The following is a 9,300-nucleotide window of genomic DNA, read 5'->3' as shown; positions in this document are numbered from 1 at the left end:
TGTCTGAACGGCTGGGTGGGTCTGCCTTCGGGTCTGAAGCATAGTGAGGAGGACGTGGAGGGCCATTATATCCTTTACCGGATGTTTAAATGTTAACAGATGATAGATGATCAACCTGGAACTGGGTGAGTTGTGTTTGGTGTGATGTTATTTGAAAGCCAAGAAAAAAATGCAAAATGTAAAAGTACATTACAATGATATATTTGACTTTATGGGGACTGAATGCTGAGTTAAGGCTGCCAGGCTTGCTAGGACAGACCAGATACAACTTCAATTAGCACTGAGGTGTGAAGTGAAAGGTGTCAAGGTCTTTGGGCCCCAACAAGTGGCAGGAGTCTTTGAAGTCCCCTTTGAAGCCCCTTTCTGTCACGCCCTGGCCAAAGAGAGGCTTTTATTCTCTATTTTGGGTAGGCCACGGTGTGACTAGGGTGGGCATTCTAGTTCAATTATTTCTATGTTTTCTGTTTCTATGTTTTGGGTTTTGGGTTTGGTTCTCAATCAGGGACAGCTGTCTATCGTTGTCTCTGATTGGGAATCATACTTAGGCATCCTTTTTTCCTTTGTATTTTGTGGGTAGTTATCTTTGTTAGTGGCACTATAGCCCTCGTAAGCGTCATGGTCGTTTCTTTGTTTCTGGTTTTGTTGGCGACATTTATATAAATAAATAAATAAATGTACGCTCACTACGCTTCACCTTGGTCCGGTCATTTCCACCCCGATGATGGCCATGACACCTTCTACTGTTGAAAGAGCATCCACTGGCATTTTCTACAAGAAATCTGCCTCCAGAAGTAAAAGCTTCTCCCAAGTGGGTGTGACACCTACTCCTGTTGCCTGCTGCACTGCTGCTTGGATTCCACCTGGCAATCTGTTCACCGTCTGCCCTGGCCTGTCTCCCCCTGTCAGGTACCCCCATCACACTCCCCACTAGATGTCAACAATCTTAATTCAAGGTTCATGTTTGTTTTTTAAAAAACAAGCAAGAATTTGGAGTTTTGGTGAAGAGGGCACTGGTTCAATATCAATGGACGAAGTTGTTTGGACGAAGTTTAGCGGTAGCTTTTTGGACTCCTTTGTCTGCAAGTTGAACGAGTGGATTACTGAAATTAATGGCGCCAACTAAACAGACTTTTTGGGATTTAAAGAAGGATTTGAACTAAAAAAAAAAGACCATTCATATTGTAGCTGGGACCCTTGGGATTGCAAGCAGAGGAAGGTTGCTGCCGCCCCGAGGTTGCTGCCGCCCCTATCATCGCCAAGCCCATATCTGAACTTTTGAACCTGTCTTTCATTTCCGGGGAGGTTCCCATTGCTTGGAAGGCAGCCATGGTTCGTCCTTTATTTAAAGGGGAAGATCAAGCTCATCTTAACTGTTATAGGTCTATTTCTATTTTGCCCTGTTTATCAAAAGTGTTGGAAAAACTTCTCAATAATCAACTGACTGGCTTTCTTGATGTCTATAGTATTCTCTTTGGTATGCAATCTGGTTTCCAATCAGGTTAGGGTTGTGTCACTGTGTGTTACTAAAACCATTAGTAACACACTACGCCGTCATGGATTAAAATCATGCAGTGTATGCAAGGTCCCCCTGCTCAAGCCAGCGCATGTCCAGGCCCGTTTGAAGTTTGCCAATGAACATCTGGATGATCCAAAGGAGGAATGGAAGAAGGTCATGTGGTCTGATTAGACAAAAATAGAGCTTTTTGGTCTAAACTCCACTCGCTGTGTTTGGAGAAAGAAGAAGAATGAGTACAACCCCAACAACACCATCCCAACCGTGAAGCATGGAGGTGGAAACATCATTATTTGGGGATGCTTTTCGGCAAAGGGGACAGGACGACTGCACCGTATTGAGGGGAGGATGGATGGGGCCATGTATCGCGAGATCTTGGCCAACAACCTCCTTCCCTCAGTAAGAGCATTGAAGATGGGTCGTGGCTGGGTCTTCCAGCATGACAACGACCCGAAACACACAGCCAGGGCAACTAAGGAGTGGCTCCGTAAGAAGCATCTCAAGGTCCTGGAGTGGCCTAGCCAGTCTCCAGATCTGAACCCAATAGAAAATCTTTGGAGGGAGCTGAAAGTCCGTACTGCCCAGCGACAGTCCCGAAACCTGAAGGATCTGGAGAAGGTCTGTATGGAGGAGTGGGCCAAAATCCCTGCTGCAGTGTGTGCAAACCTGGTCAAGAACTACAGGAAACATATGATCTCTGTAATTGCAAACAAAGGTTTCTGTACCAAATATTAAGTCCTGCTTTTCTGATGTATCAAATACTTACGTCATGCAATAAAATGCAAATTAATTACTTAAAAATCATACAATGTGATTTTCTGGACAAAAATTCAGACAAAAATTCCAAATTATATCCATAATGTCCACAGAAACATGTCAAACGTTTTTTATAATCAATCCTCAGGGTGTTTTTCAAATATCTATTCAATAATATATCAACCGGGACAGTTGGTTTTTCCCTAGGACCGGGAGTAACAATGGCCGCCTGTCTTTTGCGCACAACTCCCTCTGAGAGCCCCCACCTGTCTACTTACGCAATGTGATTGTTCACGCTCATTCTTCAAAATAAAAGCCTGAAACTATGTCTAAAGGCTGTTGACACCTTAGGGAAGCCATAGAATGAGGAATCTGGTTGATATCCCTTTTAATGGGCAATAGGAATGTATAGGAACACAGGGGTTTCAAAATAAGAGTCACTTTCTGATTGGATTTTTCAGTTCTGTTACACTCACAGACAATATTTTTACAGTTTTGGAAACTTTAGAGATTTTTCTATCCTAAGCTGTCAATTATATGCGTATTCTAGCATCTGATCCTGGGAAATAGGCCGTTTACTTTGGGAATGTTATTTTTCCAAACATAAAAATAGTGCCCCCTAGCTTCAAGAGGTTAAGGGCGCTGTACTGCAGCCACCAGAGACTCTGGGTTCGCGTCCAGGCTCTGTCGTAACCGGCTGCGACCTGGAGGTCCGTGGGGCGACGCACAATTGGCCCAGCGTCGTCCGGGTTAGGGAGGGTTTGGCCGGTAGGGATATCCTTGTGTCATCGCGCACCAGCAACTCCTGTGGCGGGCCGGGCGCAGTGCACGCTAACCAAGATTGCCAGGTGCACAGTGTTTCCTCCGACACATTGGTGCGGCTGGCTTCCGGGTTGGATGTGCGCTGTGTTAAGAAGCCGTGCGGCTTGGTTGGGTTGTGTATCGGAGGACGCATGACTTTCAACCTTCGTCTTTCCCGAGCCCGTACGGGAGTTGTAGCGATGAGACAAGATTGTAGCTACTAACAATTGGATACCACGAAATTGGGGAGAAAAAGGGGGTAAAAAATAATAAGAAATACATCCACAGGTACACCTCCAATTGACTCAAATGATGTCAATTAGCCTATCAGAAGCTTCTAAAGCCATGACATCATTTTCTGGAATCGTTTTCTGCAAGCTGTTTAAAGGCATGGTCAACTTAGTGTATGCAAACTTCTGACCCACTGGAATTGTGATACAGTGAATTATAAGTGAAATAATCTGTCTGTAAACAATTGTTGTCGTAACTGACTTGCCAAAACTATAGTTTGTTCACAAGAAATTTGTGGAGTGGTTGAAAAACAAGTTTTAATGACTCCAACCTAAGTGTATGTAAACTTCCCACTTCAACTGTGTAAATATGTGAAAACATGAAAACACACATTCTCTCCTCTCTCACATATCTAGGCCTACAATTGGAGAGTGCAGTTAAGAAAAGTTATGATTCAAATCAAATGTTATTATTTTATTTATCACATGGTTAGCAGATGTTAATGTGAGTGTAGTGAAATGCTTGTGCTTCTAGTTCCAACAGTCAGCAATATCTAACATGTAATCTAACAATTTCACAGCCACCTAATACATACATCTAAGGAAAGGAATGGATGAGCAATTATTTCTACTCATTGTTGTTTGAACCAATAACAGTTTTATTACAGATTTTCTGTTTCCACACCACATGAGGGGAGGAAGATTTTTAATTTGGTTGTAAATCACATTTCTCATGTCTTCTTTGTGTGGCTACAACTACAGTATTAGACTACATCCTCTATTTCCTGTAATGCTTCCTGTCACCTCTATTTCCATTATTACGATCGTTAATAACCGACACAATTCTATAATGAATGCATATTAGAATTATGATACATAGTAGTGACCAATAGTTACTGTATTGTGATTGTTTAGTGTTTTATTTACTCAACAAGTACTTCCCCAAGGTGTGGTCGAACCGTGTCTCAAAAGCAGCAGATACTTATGCCCATCCTCCATCCCCGTCCACAACATTAAAACTTGCTTGAAGGTAACAGCGCTCACTGATGCCCCTAGTGGCTGGTTTCCTCGTCATTAGACATGGATGGAAGTTGAATACTGACTTGTATCACGGGGGACCTGCCTGCTTATTCAGAGCAACATTCAGCTGGTGTGTGTGTGTGTGTGTGGGGGGGTTGGGGGGTGTCAACTTGTGAACAGCTCACCAGCTAAAACATACAACAGGAAATAGAGGTTGTAGTCTAGTCCTGTTGCTGTACATACACACAGAAGATATGAGAATGTGGTTTACAACCCCTCAGGGGGAAATTAAAAACCTTCCTCTCCCCTCATGTGGTTTGGAAACAGAAAATATGTAAAACAACAGTTATTGGTACAAATAGCAATGAGTAGAAATAAAAACTCAAAGTCATTGCTGCTAATTTAACTGATGATCCTGGATGGAATGTTGTTTTTCTGTACATCTACAAGCTTATTCACTAGAAGCCCATCATACTAATTCCAGTGACAATCAATGAATCCACAACGTGTCTGTGATTTGAAATAATCATAGCACAGCTAGGTCTCCATTTTGTTTCAGAGCCTTCCTCAAGTCTCCCTCCCAATCTACCACTGCACAAAGCCTTGTTCTGCTCATACCTCAGTCTTTCATGAGAAGAGCTGAGAAGGCTAGCCACAGATCTACACACACACGCTCAGACAGACTCAAGCACACACACGCACACACACACTTTGCATATCTCCACTTCGGGGAATGAGAGGCAGCGGTGTGTAATGGATCTCGTCCTCCTCTTCTGAGGAGGAGTAGCGAGATGGATCGGAGGACCAAAACACAGAGTGGTAAGTGTTCATGATTAAATATTTAATGAATCAAAACTGAACACTGAAATACAAAAAACGATAAAGTGAACGAACGAAAACCAAAACAGTCCTGTCTGGCGACATACACAAAGACAGAAAATAAACACCCACAACTCAAAAGTGAAACCAGGCTACCTAAGTATGATTCTCAATCAGGGACAACGATTGACAGCTGCCTCTGATTGAGAACCATACTAGGCCGAACACAGAAATCCCAAATTATAGAAAAACGAACATAGACAACCCACCCAACTCACGCCCTGACCATACTAAAACAAAGATATAATAACAGAACCAACACACAAGGGACCTTGAGTTCCTCTCTACTGAGCAGAAAGCATGAGATTGACAACAAAAACACAGCCTTTCAGGGCCTAACAGAGGCTGCAGAGCATGAAAGAGAGGAGACGATAGTGTCAGCCAGTAAAATACGTCTATCTGATGATGATGCTCTATCTGGGCAATTTAGAAAGGCGGGAGGGAGAGACAGACGACTCAAGCACAGAATACTGTGTTAAGGTCATAAGGAGAGAGGGAACACATGCTGAGACAGTGTTAACTGAAAGAGGCAGACAAGACCACTAAAGAAGATAGGTGCAAGGACAATGAGAGAGAGAGAGATGGTCATCATGAGACACCTATCCATCTACTCTTCTCTGTCCCTGGCTGTGGTGCTGATCCTGCTGGGCTGTATGCGGGAGTCCCCGGCAGGGGTGGTGGGGGTCTTTAACCACATGGAGCGCTGTAAGGACTCCCTGTACATGGGAACCCCACCGCAGGGCTACCTCCTCAGTAACTCCCTGAAGAAGATCTGCCAGCGCTACGAGGACTAGCCGCGCTTCGTCACCCTCTGCGACCTCCACAAACTCATCCCCATCTACTCGGCCTATACCTTCAAGAAGTTTGACAGCGGGAAGAGGGTGGACCTTCCCTGGATGTTCGAGCCACAGGTATGTGGCAAGTAAGTGTGTGTGTGTGTGTGTGTGTGGATTTTGAATGAACATAGGCTTTCTAGATAGCGAGTTAGAGCCCTATGTCATTTCAAACATGTTCTCTCATGGATGCAGATGACTAACACCCATACACTAGTTGGACTGGCTTGCTGAGCTGTGAGGATAATACTGCTGCTCTACGCAAAATGAAACACTGGAGATAAGCAACTTTATAGGTTGTGTGAATGGGTGTTACAATGGGATATTGTTGTGATAGCCGTTCGCGTAGGAAGCAGGTGTTGTGCATATGCAAAATGAATTGATCCTCCCCTCATTTTCGATCTCTCCCCACCTCTCCACCTCCCTCTATCTATCTGTATCTGTCTCTACCCCCTCTCTCCCTCCATCCCTTCCATCCCTTCCTCTCACCCTCCTTCCCTTCCACTTTCTCTCCATCCCTTCCTCTCTCTCCCTCTGTAGTTGGTGTCAGAGAACGGCAGAAAGCAACATGGACCCGTTCCCCCAGTCCTCCACACATGCACATGAACTTCGAGGACAGCCGTGCTGGAAGACTATGCTGACGTTGCCCGGTACGAGAGAGGCCTCCTCGACCCTGATGAGCACCAGTCCGACGCCCTGGACATGGCCTTCACCTACACAATGACCAACGTGGTGCCCCAGGTACGTTCGTTCTGTCTGCACATTTTAAAGAAGGTTTGGTGTGTCTACCTTAAACCGTTTCAGTGCTGGAGAGGATGGAAGATGAATAATAATCAGAAGACGTATGGGGAATCTAAGTAATGTTGTTGCCTCTTGCCGCAGATCCGCAAGTTCAAGATCGGGCCCTGGGTCAAGCACGAGGACCTCATCCGCAAACGTCTTAACAACTACTGCCGTGGCAAAGCCTTCGTGGTCACCGGGGTCACGACCTCCGGGAACAGGAGTACATGTGGTTGGCGTACTGCTGCACCGACTACGACCAGAACGAGCCCTACAAGTTCCCAGTGTTCGGGGCCTACGGGCTGAACGACCGTGTCAACAAACACCTGGTGGAGGTTCCAGTGAAGAACCTGGAGAATTTACTCAGAGGAAGGATAGATGTGGACAAAAACTTTCAGATCATAAGAATTACTGTTGGAGAATTACTGTATTCACATGTGATATTTACCAGGCTTGTAGACGGTCATCTTTAAAAGGCCCAATGCAGCCATTTATTATATCAATATCTGGAATAGTGTTCCATTAAAATAGTAAAAAATAAACAAAAATAGCTTTTTTATTGCAAAAACCTATTTCTCAAGCAACAATTTAGCTAGGACTGTCTGGGATTGGTCTGAGTGGGGAGGGGAAAACGGAAAAGTGGCTGTTATTGGCTGAGCGATTTGGAACACGCTCTTTGTTATTGGTCTATTATACCTATTACATATATCGATCATGTCACCAGGAAGGCTGAAACAACACCCATGCAAAACCTGCTGATTAGAAGGTCCTGTGTAGATTGTATTTTCAACAAGCAACTGTCAGGAAATAGCACTGAACAATTTTTTTTAACACTTTTAAAGTGTTAGTTTCATCAGGTGCTGTACAATATAATACAAAACACAGGGACTGCAATTGGCCTTTAAAGGTTTAGTTATTGCCTCACACTGTATGAAGAGTCTGCAACTGCAGTCATCCACAAGAGGGAAATAGTGTCCTACTCATGCAATACTCCCTACTGATGCACAGGACTATACAAGTAGGCTATATTTAACAGATATTTGTGAATATGTTTACAACAGCCATTTAATGAAGTGATTATCTAAGTAAGACCTTACAAGAATCCTCTGTCAAAGAGTTCACAACACAATGAGTCTCCATTTCCGGGCTGATCTGTCCTTCTCCCTTTAATTTCCTAGGAGTCTGAGGCAGACAGGTTATAGAATAAGCTATCATCCAGTGACCCCACGTTTTCCATGACACCCACCATGCACTGATGCCCTCTCCAGTGGAGGCCTCACCCTAACCTTAACCACACTGATAACCGTACGCCTAACCCTAAACCTGACGCCTAACCCTCAACTTAAATTAAGTTAATTATTTTCTCAAGGATTTTTACAAAATAGCCCAAAAATATATACACAACCGCAAAATTGCAACTCTGTTCGTCACTGAAATGGTTCCCCTTATCAGCAAACGCTGATGATTGTGTTCCTATCTGGGCTTGCTTTAGCGGGAGCAACATGCGTGTGCGCAATTTCATAAAGAGGGCGCTTGGCTTGTCATTGGAAAATGGGAAACCTTTAAAGCATTACAGATTCTCTATATTATTATACACTGCTCAAAAAAATAAAGGGAACACTTAAACAACACAATGTAACTCCAAGTCAATCACACTTCTGTGAAATCAAACTGTCCACTTAGGAAGCAACACTGATTGACAATAAATTTCACATGCTGTTGTGCAAATGGAATAGACAACAGGTGGAAATTATAGGCAATTAGCAAGACACCCCCAATAAAGGAGTGGTTCTGCAGGTAGTGACCACAGACCACTTCTCAGTTCCTATGCTTCCTGGCTGATGTTTTGGTCACTTTTGAATGCTGGCGGTGCTTTCACTCTAGTGGTAGCATGAGACGGAGTCTACAACACACACAAGTGGCTCAGGTAGTGCAGCTCATCCAGGATGGCACATCAATGCGAGCTGTGGCAAGAAGGTTTGCTGTGTCTGTCAGCGTAGTGTCCAGAGCATGGAGGCCCTACCAGGAAACAGGCCAGTACATCAGGAGGGCAACAACCCAGCAGCAGGACCGCTACCTCCGCCTTTGTGCAAGGAGGAGCAGGAGGAGCACTGCCAGAGCTCTGCAAAATGACCTCCAGCAGGCCACAAATGTGCATGTGTCTGCTCAAACGGTCAGAAACAGACTCCATGAGGGTGGTATGAGGGCCCGACGTCCACAGGTGGGGGTTGTGCTTACAGCCCAACACTGTGCAGGACGTTTGGCATTTGCCAGAGAACACCAAGATTGGCAAATTCGCCACTGGCGCCCTGTGCTCTTCACAGATGAAAGCAGGTTCACACTGAGCACGTGACAGACGTGACAGAGTCTGGAGACGCCGTGGAGAACGTTCTGCTGCCTGCAACATCCTCCAGCATGACCGGTTTGGCGGTGGGTCTATGTAAAGAAATAAGTATTTAATAAGAATATTTAATTCATTCAGATCTAG

The 9,300-nt window shown here is 44.5% G+C and overlaps 1 pseudogene; it reads left to right on the top strand.

The window, feature by feature from the left end:
- The first annotated feature begins 5,789 nt into the window (after positions 1-5,789).
- On the top strand, positions 5,790-8,146 carry LOC139417491 (endonuclease domain-containing 1 protein-like; annotated as a pseudogene).
- Positions 8,147-9,300: the final 1,154 nt, after the last annotated feature.

This window comes from Oncorhynchus clarkii, chromosome 9 (assembly GCF_045791955.1).
Source record: "Oncorhynchus clarkii lewisi isolate Uvic-CL-2024 chromosome 9, UVic_Ocla_1.0, whole genome shotgun sequence".
NCBI lineage: Eukaryota > Metazoa > Chordata > Actinopteri > Salmoniformes > Salmonidae > Oncorhynchus > Oncorhynchus clarkii.
This window is presented reverse-complemented; position numbering and strand designations above follow the sequence as displayed.